This window comes from Syngnathoides biaculeatus, chromosome 9 (genome assembly GCF_019802595.1).
Source record: "Syngnathoides biaculeatus isolate LvHL_M chromosome 9, ASM1980259v1, whole genome shotgun sequence".
Taxonomy (NCBI): domain Eukaryota; kingdom Metazoa; phylum Chordata; class Actinopteri; order Syngnathiformes; family Syngnathidae; genus Syngnathoides; species Syngnathoides biaculeatus.
Window position 1 is genome coordinate 14,455,920 of NC_084648.1, and position 15,905 is coordinate 14,471,824.

The 15,905-nt window shown below is 40.1% G+C and overlaps 1 protein-coding gene across 2 annotated transcripts in view; it reads right to left on the reverse strand.

The window, feature by feature from the left end:
* The window catches only part of sdk1b (sidekick cell adhesion molecule 1b), a 305,535-nt gene that overhangs the window by 264,875 nt on the left and 24,755 nt on the right, over window positions 1–15,905 (reverse strand). The gene's annotated exons all lie outside the window — the stretch shown is intronic.

Consider the following 15,905-nt stretch of genomic DNA (forward strand, 5'->3'; position numbering starts at 1 on the left):
CAAAACTCGTGTACACAATTCAACTTTTGGTGCTGGCGACATTTGGTCACGTCCTACGTGCTAAGGCAGGTTTTGTATGACTTTAGAGGCATGGCATTTCTATTAGCATTGGTCACATTTTTGAATTATGGATATTCCACATATTTAAAGGGCATCCCCTAAGATGCAAGACATTAAGTTCCTATATGATACTGTAGTCCTGTTGCACCCGAGAGTTCGGACTCATTTATGTTAAGCATGCGTATGGTGTGTTGTGTCCAATCTTCAGTGCGACTTAGTGCTGAGTAGGAAGCTATGGCTCATTGAGAAATATTAGCACCTCAACTGGGCAGCAAGAACTCCATAAATCACAATGTTCTTGCCCATAATTCCACTAGTGTTAAAGACTGTTATCATTTATATTCCACAAGGAATATAACCGATCAGATATGCAGTGGATCCCGGGGGGCAGTAATACAGTCAATACTTGACGGCTTCCTAACTTTAGCGTCTCACTTCTTGCTGCTTCAGGCTGTTTTGTAAAGCCCATTGCCGCTGAATGACTTGTGCTGCAACACATTCAACTGAGCGTTATTTTTAGTGCTGGAGCAGGGCAAAGTACACCTGCACAATTCAATGAAATGCAAAGTAAGATGAAATCCTGCCTTTACAAACATGATAGTGCATCGTTTTGATTGACATTGTCAAAGAGATTCATGTGCAATAACGATACTTATAAGCAAAATTTGTATGCAAGTCGAAACAAACTCTAGTCTATGTCCCAGCAGTAAAATCATAATTATAATCTATACAAATACAAAAATTAAAGTGACAAGAAAAAGCTTGGAATAAGTAATATGAATCTTTTTTGAATACTTTTCCCAAACACTTGAACAGTATTTGCCTTCATTGTGAAGTTCGCTGCCACCATCTAGCACTCAATCTAAAATTTTCGCAAGTTCATCAGTTAATCGAATTTTAATCTTGATTGGGATTTTTGCTGCCACGATTAAATTACCCTGATGCTCAGCAATTCTTTAGATTTAAATTGTGCGCATTGCTGCAGATGGAGCATATGAAAACCCACCAGCAGGCAAACACATAGTGAATTCTTCGTTAAGCTCCGGCGATCCAGTCCAGTCCCGTTTTCATAAAATAAAAGCCTAAAATGGCCTTCATGTCAAATGTAGTAATTTAAGAAGCTTTTAATTTGAAGTTGGACCTTTAAGCATGTTGGAGGAGAAGTGGCGTGTCACACAGTAAAACATAACAAACGCAGCGGCTGCCTTGACTTCAACTTTTCAGCTGGCCTGACGACACTGAAAAAAACGGCAGGTGTAAATAGAAAGGGAATCAGAACTGTCACACAACAGAACAATGGCCATACAGAACGACGGTGACATACCGACCCTGACAATTCATGACATTGAGGATGGAGATTTTCAAATGAAAATTCAGTACACTCCAGCTTTATGTGCTGGCTTTTTTACATTAACCATATTGGCTTCTATTAAATTGTAACTCGGGATTTTTGGAGGTACTTGTTTTTAATTCATTCATTTATTCTTATTTAAAGAGTCATTTTGAACTAAAAAGTGTTACAGATTGTTTGTTAAAAAGTAGTGCAACAAAATGAAAGCTTTTTCCCTAATGAGGAATAATCATGATTCTGATTTTGGCTATTACTGCCCGCCCCATGTTTAAGGATAATTACTGTAAATAGGCTACAGTTTCTGAAAAGCTCATAAGCCAAATGAGACATATCAGACATATCAAGACTATCATATCCCCTTAAGGACTCTAAAGTAGGACATCAAGTGGCAACATTAAACAACCGTTTACCTACCTGCAAAATGTCAAGTGCAAACTGAAATATATCTATAGATGTGTCTAGACAGTGCTTTTGTTGGTTCTACGATCAACATGTCCAGAGATAATGACAGCTGACCTCAAAACAGGGAAAAGCATTCATGTGATGAATGATCTGGCTGATTTCAGCTCTCACTGCATCATCCAGTGGATCAGCCCTACAGGTTGATACATGCAGTACAAGGAGAAGGCGCTTAATTCTGCGTAATAAAGCGACGCTCGAAGTATTTTCAGGAATTTTAACTCCGGTGTATTCAGTTATGTGTTTATTCTAAGAGCTGGTGAGATAACCAAGCTTAGGACCCCCTCTTCCTCCAGCCAGCCAGATCTCAACCTACTTGCCTTTCACTTTCCTCTTCCATTCATCAATTATCAGAGCCACTTATCCTCAAAAGGGTTGCAGGAGTCCGTGAGCCGATCTCAGCTATCTACCCCGGGTGTACCCTGCTTCCTGCCCGTTGACAGCTCGGATAGGCTGCAGCACTCCCCGCGACCCGTGTGAGGATAAGCGGCGAAGAAAATGGATTGATGGATGGATGGACATTATTATTGTAGAAATATAGTGCGAGGAACGTGAAGAGGTATCTCCACCGTTTCTACATGCTTGAATAATTAATCTGTGTACGTCTACATATCAATAGTACATAACAGGGGTGGTTAAAATCATCAATTAATCATAACGTGAATTATTTTGGAGATGGATCCATGTTTTTGTAGCTGTTTTTAACTCCTGTTCCATGCCATTGTCTGATCAAAGCAGAATAATGCTGCTGAGGGTAGTTGCAAGAGCATGACTATAGCGTCACGTCAATAAAAAGTACTTCAATGTAACTATCTGACACGATGCTCTATGTGTGTATGACGGCTGGGATGGTACTCGGGAAAAACTGAGTGTGCACTCTGCACAGTTTTAAACATCCTTGGTTTTGGTCCAAGTTTTTCAGATCTGCACGCTATTGTGGGAATGCAAACTGGTTGCCTCATCCCGGCACTTCAGATCCCTGATCCCACTGCTATATTGCAACAACAAAATGAGGCCGAGCATTGGTAAAAGAACCATAGAAAGGAACTGGAAAGACACTAAGATGCATGTGTGTTCATTTTCATGGACAAAGCAATTAGGGGAAAAAAATCCTATAATTAAAAAAACTCCATTATCACCTTCAAATAACATTGAAAATCCTCAACCTTCATGTCAGACAACTAATGGTAAAAAGACATTTTGGTATTAACAGCTCAAGAACTATTGTTATGTGTATATTTATTTAAACAATGATTAACTTTTGATATATAAGAAATGTCAATAATTCAAATACACATCAGTAAAATTAATTGATTTTTGAAAGGAAACGCAGTGGGCAATATCTTTACTGTTATTGAGGAAATTATATAAGAATGACCCATGTATTGTAAAAGGGTTGGAAAAGTAAATTCTTTTGCTTGGAACTAATTCAATGGTCGCAGCTTTAAGCATTATATTTACGTTGACATTTTAAAAGATACACTTTCAGGGCCAAATATGCACGAGTCATCTGCATTTCAGTGACAGTGAATAACTTTCAGTCTCTGGCCTTTGTTAACGAGAACTTTCTCTGCCAAATAAATGAAAAGCATGTAGCAACTCGTCTTGTTTTCACTCTCGCATCCAGAATCTCACCTACGTTTTACGTCACTGTCAGAATAATATGTAAAATTTAACACTGCTTCATTCTTTCAGTTTTAACCTCACGATATAAAAATAATTTTAAATAATTAAATAATTCATACTGAATCAAACCGAAAACTATGACCATAAAAACGGTCGATTTGTTAAATTGTTCATATCCCCTGTATATAGGTGCAAAAAAAAATGAAAAACTACAAATAATAAGTTAAAAAAAAAAAAAACAACAACAACATTCTGCTATACTTCAATTTTTGGGTATTATCCAGCCATGGAATTTTGGCTTGTTACTATGTGTGCGTGTGTGTGTTTTCAAAGCCCGGGTGATCAGGTCTAAAGCTGTATTTAGGAGATAAAGGAAGTCATTAGTGATTTCTGCCTCTTAAGACCCTTTAATACTTTGGATGGGACCCTGACCAGAGGTTAGGGTGCATAAGTGTCTTCTCCATTGGTGTGTGCATGTGCGTGTGCGTGTGTGTTTGCATCTGTCTGTCTTCCTGAGAGGTTACTCTTGCATGTGCCACTGTAATCTAATGCCTTCACGAGGGATAATAGATAACGAACATTGCAAACACATTTGAGTGAGTTTAACATCATTGAAGCAGCAACTAGGCTCAAACAAATTGAAATAAATGCTTCATGTCACTCATTACGAGTAAGCATGTTCATCCCAGTAATATTTCCGCAGCTTTACCGTTGTATTCATCTGTAGCATTGTTCAATCCATGACGTTTACCTTTGCGCCAAGCTACTTTGTGTTATGTCTACTGTCATGTGTCCTTGTCAACGCATTTTCACTGACACGCCTCATTGTCTGGCTTACCGTGCATGCAGCCTTAGCCACAAGAATGATGGAGACAGTCGAGGGATTGGGATATGGTGGAATGAAAGAGGGTTTATAGGCTCATAATATATCTGAGGGATTTTTGATCAGCATTTAGTGGGCTTAACAGAGCTCTCGATCAATACAAGTGAGGATAGATGCATGGATCTGCATCTATTACGGCCCGCCGCGACTTCTGACTGCCGCACACTTGACCTCACGGACCCGCAAATCCACACGTAATCGGAAACACACTGGGATTTTATGGGCATGCTGTGGCAGACCTCCCTGACAATAATAGAACGCCACACCAGACTCATCTGGCATCATAAAAATCGGGATTTTAAAAGCTTTGAGACATACTGTAGCTAAACGCACTTACTGTAAGTTCACAACAGAGGGCTACAGAATGAAGTACAACAATCCCATCAAAAGTAGTAATTCTCAACCACTGTGCCACTGCATATTAGTGTGCCATGAGAGATCATCATGTTTGCCATTGAAAATTACCTAGTCTAACTTCAGGAACCTGAAAAGCGAATTCAGAGATTTCTTTCAAAATAAAGTACATTGCACATATTTTCGACTATTATCTTCAAGTGTGTAAAGACTGAAAATTGTGAAGTAAGGCTGGACGATATTGCAAAAAATATGATCGAGATTATAGTGTTTTTTAAAATTCATCCATTCATCTTCCATACCGTGTATGTCATGAACCTCCGGTACGGGGCTGGACCCAAATGCAGGACTCCGAGACAAGGGCATGATGTTAAGTGTGGTTTATTCAAGGAGCAGGGCCATGTAAGCAGTCCGATAAGGCAAAGACACAAAACGCTAAGCAAAGGCAGGATCCGAAAACGTGAAGTGAGGTCTGATGACTAGGAGACAAACTAGGAAACATGAACTAGGACTTGACGATGACTATGAAACATAAACTAAGACAGGACTAAACTGTGGTGGCACAGAAACGCTGTGACGAGGATAACTCAACACTACAGTATTCTCAGTGGTGAAGATTCCAACTGTCAGTGAATACAACTCACTAACTCAGGGAAATGAATTGGCAAATGCCAGTGAGAGAAACGGCAACATAAATGCCTGCCTAATTACAGTCCCATTGTAAAACAGCTGTGAGCGCTGACAGGTGTCACCGCCCAGAGCAGTGGCGTGGCCACACCCCTCTTGGGAGTGGCCAAGTCTTCCTCATGACAGTATATCTTCACCAGGGTCGTGGGTGTCCAAACTTCTCAACTCTGATTGGCTGTTGTCAACCACATTTTTGCCATGTTTGATCAAGGAAATACACACACAGCTGATCACTGGATTTTTAATCACAATCATAAAATAACCCGGTCCTACTGTGTAGTATGGTACTCATTTGTATATGTTAAACTATTTTTATTAATACACTGTGCTTTTCCCCATTCGCAGATGAACGTTCGCGGCTCTGCATTTTCACGGATTTTGGTCTCCCAAGTTTTTTTGTGTTTTTTTTTTTTATTTACAGTATTTTTACGATCGTAAAGGTCTTAAAGTCTCTTCAACTTAAACAAGGTGCCCATTAGAATAGCGCCTTAAAATGTAGTGCACCTTATGTGTACACTGAGTTCCAACATTCGCAAATGTTGTGTGTTAGCATTCAAGCCAGCAAGCGTTTTAGCATGTATCTAAGCTACCATATGATGGTGATTCATGAGGCAATCAGGAACAATTGCATTTCATATTTGTAAGCAAAAGAAGCTTACATTGCCCCATGGATATAGTGTATGTTGTCACGTTCTCCCCCAGAAATTCAAGCCAAGATGGTACATAGAAGCGCACCCATGTTTGATTTCGCATATCAGTATTGTGTTCCCAACTCCACAAAAAAGAATATCAATGATTTGGAGCTAGTAGTGTGCTGGATATCAAAAAAAATATAGAGAAAAGACGTGAATTAAAAATGGAGGTAAAAGGCTATGCAAACATGGAAAAACCAAAAAAAAAAATTAGACAAACTGTAAAATCATTCGCATTCCCATTTCCCTTCCTTCCTTCCTTCCTTCCACCCTTCACAAGCACATTATTTTCCCTCTGGGTATAGGAATATAAAAGTGGTTTTGCAGCTCAGCAACTGACAAGCTATTGTTGTCCACCTGCCAACTGTGATTTAAGGCCTGAGAATATGCCAAGTGTTCTGATTTTAACTGCATGTGAAAATCAATATTACACTATGAATATTTATGTAAATAAGCAATTTGTTAAGTTATATAACTCAGGGGGGAAAAACACACACACACAATCTCTCTCGAGCTCTTTCTGATTCTGTTTTGGGAACAAAGCGAAACATTCCAGAAGGCATTTGCAAATTTGAAGATGAGTCCTTTATAGCCGCAAGGCAACTACTACGACGCATAAACCCCTTGGACTAGAGGGAGGCTAAGTGTGGAAACACACTCTGCAGCCACACACACTTACAAGCCATGATGATCAAGGGTAATAACAGATGTTTTTTATACAAACGTTCCCACAGCTAATGATACAAATAGAATTTCAGTGGTACCTTGACTTATGATCGTAATTCATTCCGTGATTAAGGTCGTACCTCGATGTCAGAATCTGAATCAGCTTTAATGGCCAAATATGTAACAACACGCAAGGAATTTGTGTCCAGCAGTTGGTGCTGCCCTGGTACGACATTCAGAACAAAGAACATACACCTGGATAAAAAGCCAATTTTCCTATTGAAATTAATTGAAATGCCATTAATCCTTTGAACCATAAAAAAACAATACAATAAAATGAAAAAAAAATGCTCAGTGTGTTTAATAGACAAGGTTAGGTTAGAAGCCTATGTGGATTTTGCATGTTCTCCCCGTGCCTGCGTGAATTTTCTCCGGGCACTCCTGCATCCTCCCTTGTCCCAAAAACATGCAGTAATTGGAGACTCTAAATTGCCCCTAGGTGATATTGTGAATGCGAATGGCTGTTTGTTTCTATGTGCCCTGCGATTGGCTGGCAACCAGTTCAGGGAGATTGGTTCTGGCACTCTGGCATCGTGAGGATAAGTGGCTCAGAAAATGGATGGATGGATGGATGGTCACTATAATTGAGATATAAAAAGGTGGCATCATGCAAAAAACACCCGCAAAAGCCCCAAAAAAGACTTTTTCGGACAAAATTTTGTTAAAATTCCAAAGGACCAAACTTCAGAGAAATTTAATAGCGAAGGTTCCAGTTTGGTAGGTGCTTTTTCGTCCAACATTTCTTCCTTTGTCTCCATGTTGAGTGAAACGAGTGTACTTGTAATTTGATTTGAAGGCAATGAAACTCATACTTACCCGTCGCCATGGCTTCTAGCTTCAGCAAATTAATGTGCCACTACATAAAAATCGCACACATTTGGCAGGCTAATTCCCACCCTGCTCACAAACAAAAAAGGGGGAAAAAAAGTGTTCCCCATCACATATCTCCCTGCTGATTTCATGCAGGAGAAAAAGCAATTTATTAAGGTACCTCTTAGGAGCTGGGCATAAACTAAACTGCTACAATGGCCTACTTAGGCACACTTGCAGGGAAGGAGACACTTTTTTACTGCTTAGCTCTACTCCCATTCATACAAAAAACAGCCTCCAATAACTCTTAAAGAGCTCCCTGCAGAGTCTCATCAATGATCAGGTGAATAAAGGCACTTATGGAAACTGCAGTCTATTATAATTTGATGAGATCTGAACTGAGGCTAACAACCGTGCCGTGTCCCACACACGAAGCAATTGGTCTGAAGGGGGCTCTGTTGCTAAAGCAACCAGGAGAGTCGGCCAACTCCTTTTGTACGGGCCCCAAACTTTGCTTTGACCGAGTCTTTCATTCTTTGAAGATTACAGATAATCCCGCAACCTCCCTCACAAAAAAAGTGGAAAGGAAGAGAGAGAACAAGTGAAATTAAGGTGGGCGCCCAGTCAGAGTGGCGAAGAAACTCCACATCTCAACAAACAGTTGCAAGGTGGTCTTTTGTAGTGGTTAGAAATACAACAACTCCAACAAATACAACTTCACAGAACAGAATAAAATTTACAGGTACTAGCAACCATGATAGAGCCCTCACCCCTCCTTTTTCAAGGTGGATAAATGATCATCAAATTTTTATTCCATGCCCCACTCACATTAGATACCGTAGGCAAAAACGAGCGTCACAAGTTAGCATCATCTATCTGTCTAGGACACCGGCTTCTGATTGGGTCTCATTTTGTGAATTCCGAGTAAATTCGTCGATTCACCCAAAACTGCTACTTCGTAGCAAAATGTCTGAATTCCGACTCAATGATGATGGCTTCTTGAAACTTTCTTGCGTGTCCTATTATACACAGGCTTGTCAAATTTTGTGTAAGTTAGCGAAAATGGTACAATGGACACATTCTTTCAAACATTCCTGGGAGTAGCAATGAGACCAGTGGCTGCAATCTTTGTGGAATTGTCTTTTAAAAAAAAACCTCATGGAATGACCACTTCAAATCCCTCTAAAATCATCCATTCTGACCTTATCCTCACAAGGGTCACAGAAGTGCTGGAGGCTATCCCAGCTATCTTCAGACAGGGGGCAGGCTACAACTTGAACTAGTTGCCAGCCCATCAGAGGGCACAAAGAGACAGACAACAGTTGCACTCACAATCACACCGAAAGGCAATTTAAAGTCTCTAATTAATGTATGTTTTTGTGATGTGGGAGGAAGCCCACGCAAACACATGAAGAACGTGCAAACTTCACACAGGCGGGGTCGGAATTTTAGCCCCAGTGCTCAGAACTGTGAGGCCAATGAGCTAACCAGATGCACCATCGTGCCGCATCATAACAAATAACTAAAAAAGCTATTGATTACAACTACTTCCCACGCTGTTTTTCTCACAAATAATGTTAAATTTTATATAGAGTTTTTAGGGCAATTGATGTGATCTCACGGCAAATGCGTTCACAGTAATTTTGATGCAACCCCCACAGAATATTATACAAGTTTATGGGTGAGCCAAGTCACGGTGGCCCTATCAGCCCAGTATATTCACGATATAATATGTTAAGCTTCAGCGATTATTTCTTGCTCTGCAAAAAAAATGCGTGCAGTGCACCAACTTGGCTTTAAGAAATGGGTCCTAGCGGGGTGGAATAGTTGGTGGAAGGTGTCTGGTGTTCTATGTGACAGAAGAGTCTCTGCTACGATGAAGGGCAAAGTTTATAAAACAGTGGTGAGGCCGGCCACGATGTACGGATTAGAGACGGTGGCGCTGAAGAAACAACAGGAAGCAGACCTGGAGGTGGCAGAAATGAACATGTTGAGGTTCTCCCTCGGACTGAACAAGTTGGATAGGATTAGAAATGAGGGACAGCCAAAGTTGGATGTTTTGGAGACAAGGTTCGAGAGCGCAGACTTGGATGGTTTGGACATGTTCAGAGGCGAGAGAGTGAGTATATTGGTAGAAGGGTGCTGAAGATGGAGCTGCCAGGCAAAAGAGAGGCAGGAAGACCAAAGAAAAGGTTGGTGGATGTTGCGAGGGAAGACATGAGGACAGTGGGTGTTAGAGAGGAAGATGCGCGAGATAGCCTTAGATGAAAAAATATCACACGCTGTGGCGACCCCTAATCGGGACAAGCCGAAAGGAAAAGAAGAAGAAGAAGAAAAAGTTGGCTGAAACCAAAAAACAAAAATGAGGAAACTACTGAATTCTTTAGATTGTCCATACATATATGTGAACTCTTACTCAGAAGAGACGGGCTCTAACACACCCTCATAAATGGATGGAAAGATTGTTCACAATACACATACTTTATTGTTTCAGACTCATGAATTGAGTGGAATTACAAAGTGACAAGTGCATATTACCCCAAATAAATCCATGCACACATGGATAAACACTTTCCCCAACAGCATTATTGAAGGCGCCCATAAGCGCGTGCGCAGCCGTGCCTAATTTTATTTCACTAATACAGTCTCAGTATTTACAACCTGCATGTGAAAACAGGCTCCCGCTTAATTAGATTAAACAAATGCGTGTATGTATGTGTGTGTAGTCATTTACATGCGGCGAACAACAGGTGAGGCGTGGAGACGGGCCGAGATGGCGAGCAAAAGACGCATAGGGAGGGAGAGACTAGACCTTCATTCTATATTCATGGAGGCGGTGTAGATCGTTAGCTCAATAAATTAGAGCCTTGCGGCTGTGGATATCACACTGCCATATGTCAGAGAGAGACGATGAGGAAGAAGAGGAGGAAAAAAAAACTGGTGGAAAGGAAGAGAAGAAAAATGTGTTTGCTGCATTAAGTGTGAATAAATGCATACAAATGCCCCCCACCACCCCCAAAAAAAAAAGAGCAGATGAGAAAAATTGGGTTGGAGGCTGGAGTGGCGACGATGAGAGAGGACAGAAGTTAATCCAGTAAAGTTGAACTCAGAGTAGATTTAAGGACGTATGATCTTCTTCATGCCTGAGGGCTTCGGTGCTCCAGCATACACTGCATGAAGGAAATTCATAGATCAGTTTTTTTAAAACAATGAACGTATTAATTTGTATGATAGAAAGTTTGAGTGCTTACAACTGACTTGTATAAGGGATACAATCCCAGACAGCACATATGTCAGGTTTATTAGTGATACCCTTGTGCATTTAGTTAAAGTAAAAACTCTTAAGGTTACACTACATCGGTTCAAGGATCTGGTTTTTGTCCATTTGTTTACATCCTCTTTCATTCTGCTTTACTGTTTGATACAATTCTATTTATTAAAAACAAAATAAATCGGTGGGTTTAAGGGCCAATGAAGAGACTAATGGAATTTGAATTCAATCTAATGGGTGATATTTTCTAAATGAGTATGGGGTGGGTGGGCAAAGCATGGCCCGCGGGCCACATCTGGTCCATTGGCCATATCAATCGCGCCCGCCAAAGATTGGTGGAGAATTGCCCAAATCATATCAACATCATGACAACATTCATTTGACCTCGTCTATAATGCCAAGTGGATCCACTCGGTAGCGCAATAGAAACAGGGATATATTTACTGGATTTTAGCTGTCCTGTGTATTCTCAGCTGCAACCCTGAACTCTTCTTCAACCAGGAGTGGACCAAGACAAATAAAATCCAACATTGAGTGTTGAACAGCAACTTCTCCCAGGAGAATACACAATCGATAGTCGGTTTTGTGTCATTAATGTTTCTTAGAATATCATAAATTATTGCTGTCGTTGGGAGGTGACTCTTGAGTCTACAATGCAGTGACAGCGGAATACAAAACTGCAAAGAAATGCTCAATTTTCTCGATTTCACTATTGCCACACTATTTTTATTAGTTTCCTTTGAAAAAAGTGTATTTGGTTGTTGTTACTTTTTTATTTACACATAAATACCCCCCCCCCTTTGACTCTGAACAGGATAAGTGTGATTGCAAATTGACGTACAATAGCATAAATATTTAGCTACCAAGAGATTTGATGTTGGGTTTTTAACTTTGATCACCTCCACTTTTCTCAGATTGATTTTCCTTGTTTGTGATTCATCATTTTTAATAACATGAGGCCTCTTTATATATATATATATAATGCGCGATGAGCGAACAAAACTTTGAGAAAAAGGCGATGTGGAGAAGGAGGCGGTGAGTGAAAGGACCGTGCAGTTGTGTGAAGGCATGCTGCGAAAACGACCGAACAGAGACGTAGCTGGAAATAACAGACATCTTGCGAAAGAGGATGAGAAGGAGGGTTGGAAGTATCGGGAATTAAAGTTCTCTGAAACATCTGACGTGGGTGTCTCGGCTGGGGTAGAGTGAAAATGTCGACAGTGCACGCACTGCCAGAGAGGTTTTAACACTCCTGTTTGTGGCAGAGGTGCAAAGAGACAAACCTGCCCACAAACACACACACACACACAAACACACACACACACTGAGAAACCTCAAAATAGACCCTGTTGACAACAATCAAAAGGTAACCAACAATAGAAAAGTGCAGAATGGATCCTGGCGTCATTGCTGCATATCTATTAATAAGTCCTGCACCCAATAAGGGACACAAAGCAGCATTCCTGCCTACTTTTAACTCTTTGACTCGCGATCACGCTCTGGCTTCACCGTCAACATGGAGGAGGGAGGGGGGAGGAAGTACAGTGGAAACTCCAAAGCGGAGCGCAGTCTCTTCTATGCTGATGGTTGATTTCCAAGGTGGTCTCATTTCATCCATCCATCCATTTTCTTCACCGCTTATCCTCACAAGGGTCGCAGGAGAGATGGGAACCTATCCCAGCTGTCAACGGGCAGGAGGCGGGGTACACCCTGAACTTAGAGTGTCCAATTAATGTTGCATGTTTTTGGAATGTGGGAGGAAACCGGAGCGCCCGGAGGAAATCCACGCAGGCACGGGGAGAACATCCAAACTCCACACAGGCGGGTCCAGGATTGAACACGGGACCTCAAAACTGTGAGGCCAACGCTTTACCACTTGATACACCGTGCCGCTCTCTCATTTCAAACAATTTCAAAGTTTTCTTTTTTTCCAGGCTCAAACAGCTACGATCAAAAACCTTATTATAACTTCAGAGGCAATATTTGAAGTAAAATACAAACAAATTATAGATCTGAGCAAAATATAGGTGGGGAAATCATAGATCCAACAATGTCCTCGTTTCTCACAGGGTTCTGTTCCTGATGAAAATATGACAAGTAGCAAACATGTTTTTTGAATATTTATGTCTACGTCAAGCTGTATAAACTTGCTACAGACTTAACATTTCCTTTACTGTTTATAAACATATCCTTGAGGGCTGTTGCTATCAAATATTTTTAGAACCAAAAACTGACTTATTGACCTGTGACCTATTGATCATTCCATTGATTCTTTGAGTATTCCCATAGAGAATGATTTTGCAGAATACCAACATGAAATATGTTGTACAGGTTTTATTTGTCTCCGATTGGATTCATCATTCTCATGTTCTACACTATAGTATGAATATGAGTATATTTTTTGCGACATTTTCCCCCAAAGAAGAAAAAAAAAAAAAACACAGAATGAACACTTCAAAAATCCTCCATATCAAATAAATTCACACAAAAGAAAATTGATAACTGAAGTACATGACTTATTCTACTGCCCACACTGCTCTTCTCGCAAATAAAGTCCTATTATTATTTAAATTGAGTTCAAGGGCAAGTGAACCCATTTGAGACATCACAATAATTTTCACAATTTTGAGTTTATTACATCTCTTGAGACTGACAGCAACCGTTATTTTTTTTTTTAAGTCATGAGTTTTCACTCAGCAATTGAACATAGAAGCTATTAATTTTGCAAGAAGACGGGACTTTTAGCGCCCATTCGGTATGAACTATTTTGAGCGAAACAATTCGTCTTTTATTGTCAAACATGTATTACGTATTCTGAAACAAATCAAATTTATTTTACAGGGATGATGTGATGAGGATGATTGTTTAAATTTGCATATTTTCTCCAGAAATCTGTGCTGGAATGGTCCGAACTGTACTACTTTTTTAGGCTCCACTACACTTTTTGCTTTTCAAGTCACTTGCTTGCTTGTTTCAAATGTCCTTATTCCCATATGAGAAAGGAAAATAAATTTCCCTATGAAAAATCTGGAGATTTATCTGCAGCATACTATACATAACGAGCAACACTTTAATGCTGGTTCATTTCATGTCTGGTATCCATCAAATTTGCGGTAGAAATCACCAGAAATAATTGCGTCCCAATTAGAATATTAGAGGCCCTGGAATGTTTCTTCATGTATTATTCCTTTTCTACCTAAACACACACACACACACACACACACACACACACATTCACACCCACACGCGTTTAATTCATGAGTTTCCAAACATGTTGGTATCTTCTTTTCCAACTTTACCTGTATATATATATATAAAATACAAATTTGTACAATCGCAATTACTGTAAAGTATTACTATTTTTCAGTCCCATTGACCTAAGGGTATTAGTACATTTTATTTGTACATTTGGGCTGTAGGGGAGTATATTATAATGCACAATCACGATTTTACAGAAGGAATGCACTCTAACAATATGTTAAGCAATGAACTCTCTAGAATTTGAATTACTTTATGAGTTTTGTGAATTATTAATCCTGAGCAGTCCTAATTGGCCTTCTTTAGTATTCAATCATGGTCTGGGCTCGACTTGTTTTGGATCAATTTTTTTTCTTGACGCACCAGCCAACTTTTATATTAATACAAAATGCACTTAGTGGGGCAGACATTGTAAAAATGTAACAATGCATACAGGTACAGCTGAAGTGAAGTGCAAACATAGAGACTGAGGTATAAAAATTACTATGACACAATTTGTTTGTGGATATTAACTAGTTTTGTTAACTTTTAAACAAGAAAACTTATTGTTATAAAACTCATCAAACAATACAATTATATAACAACTGACACAAATCTAACACTGCCACCCCCCTCTAAAGGCCACTTTACTCCCGCGGTTGCGTGTAAAGCAGCAGAGCTCATCACTCGTGATTTCCCGTTTAAGTCACATGCTTTGATGACATCAGAATCAGATTTAATGGCCAAGTATGTAACAACACACAAGGAATTTGTCTCAGGTAGTCGGTGCCGCCCTGGCACGATATTCATGTTGAGGACTGAGAAGAAGAACAAACAAACTAACAAGAACGAAGAACAATAGACATTCAATTCATGGGAAACGATTCCTTTTAAGAGTCATAGTTGTGCAAAGTGTGACGAATCGAGGCATAGTCTACAGTATATATTACTAATCCTGATTGTACCAACAGGATGTGAGGGTGTGTCCCGACAACAACACCAAGCAGAAAATAGTAGGTTCCCTGATCAAGAATTTAATTACTTGATTGCAAGAGGGGGAAAAAAATGTTTAAATGCCGGCTAGTTTTGATATGTATTGTTTTGCATTAGTACTTGCATTGATAAATAATCCCCATTCCTCCTGATTACCAACAAGCCGTCGCCTCCTCGATTAATTTTGCAGCATAATTAAGCGGATCATCTGGTCGTTTAGGTCAATTTTTTTCAAGCAGACACTCTTCTACAGTCGCCATTGTTGTTGCTTTGTTCCTTGTTATGGAACGTAATAAACGGCTACCAGAAATGACCAAAATGTGAGGAGGAAACACCACCAGGTGGCATCCAAGACAATACTAGCCATTGTAAAACCTCTGACTTGGAGAAGAACTGCGGCACATTTTCAAAACTGCGCCGTGTGGATTGCGCTCGAGTATAAAGGCAAACTACACGCGGGAGAGCCGCAGTGGTGTCACCGCTGTCACCATACGCACAAGTAGAAAGAGGCCTTAACTCTGGTTTTTCCTCTCTCAGTCTATGGGGTGAACAGCGATTTATGGTTTTAAAAGGAAGTATAAAACCAAAAGCAATGGGTGAAACGAGCTGTGTGATTAAACCTACCCTCCTTCACTGCCTCCCTTCCTGCCCCGCCCTCCTCTCTTTATTATCTGAGAGCTGTAATTAAAAAAAAGTGGTCCTTAGTTCTTGCATAGTGCTAACAAGCTAGCTAAAACACACACAGGCACACACACC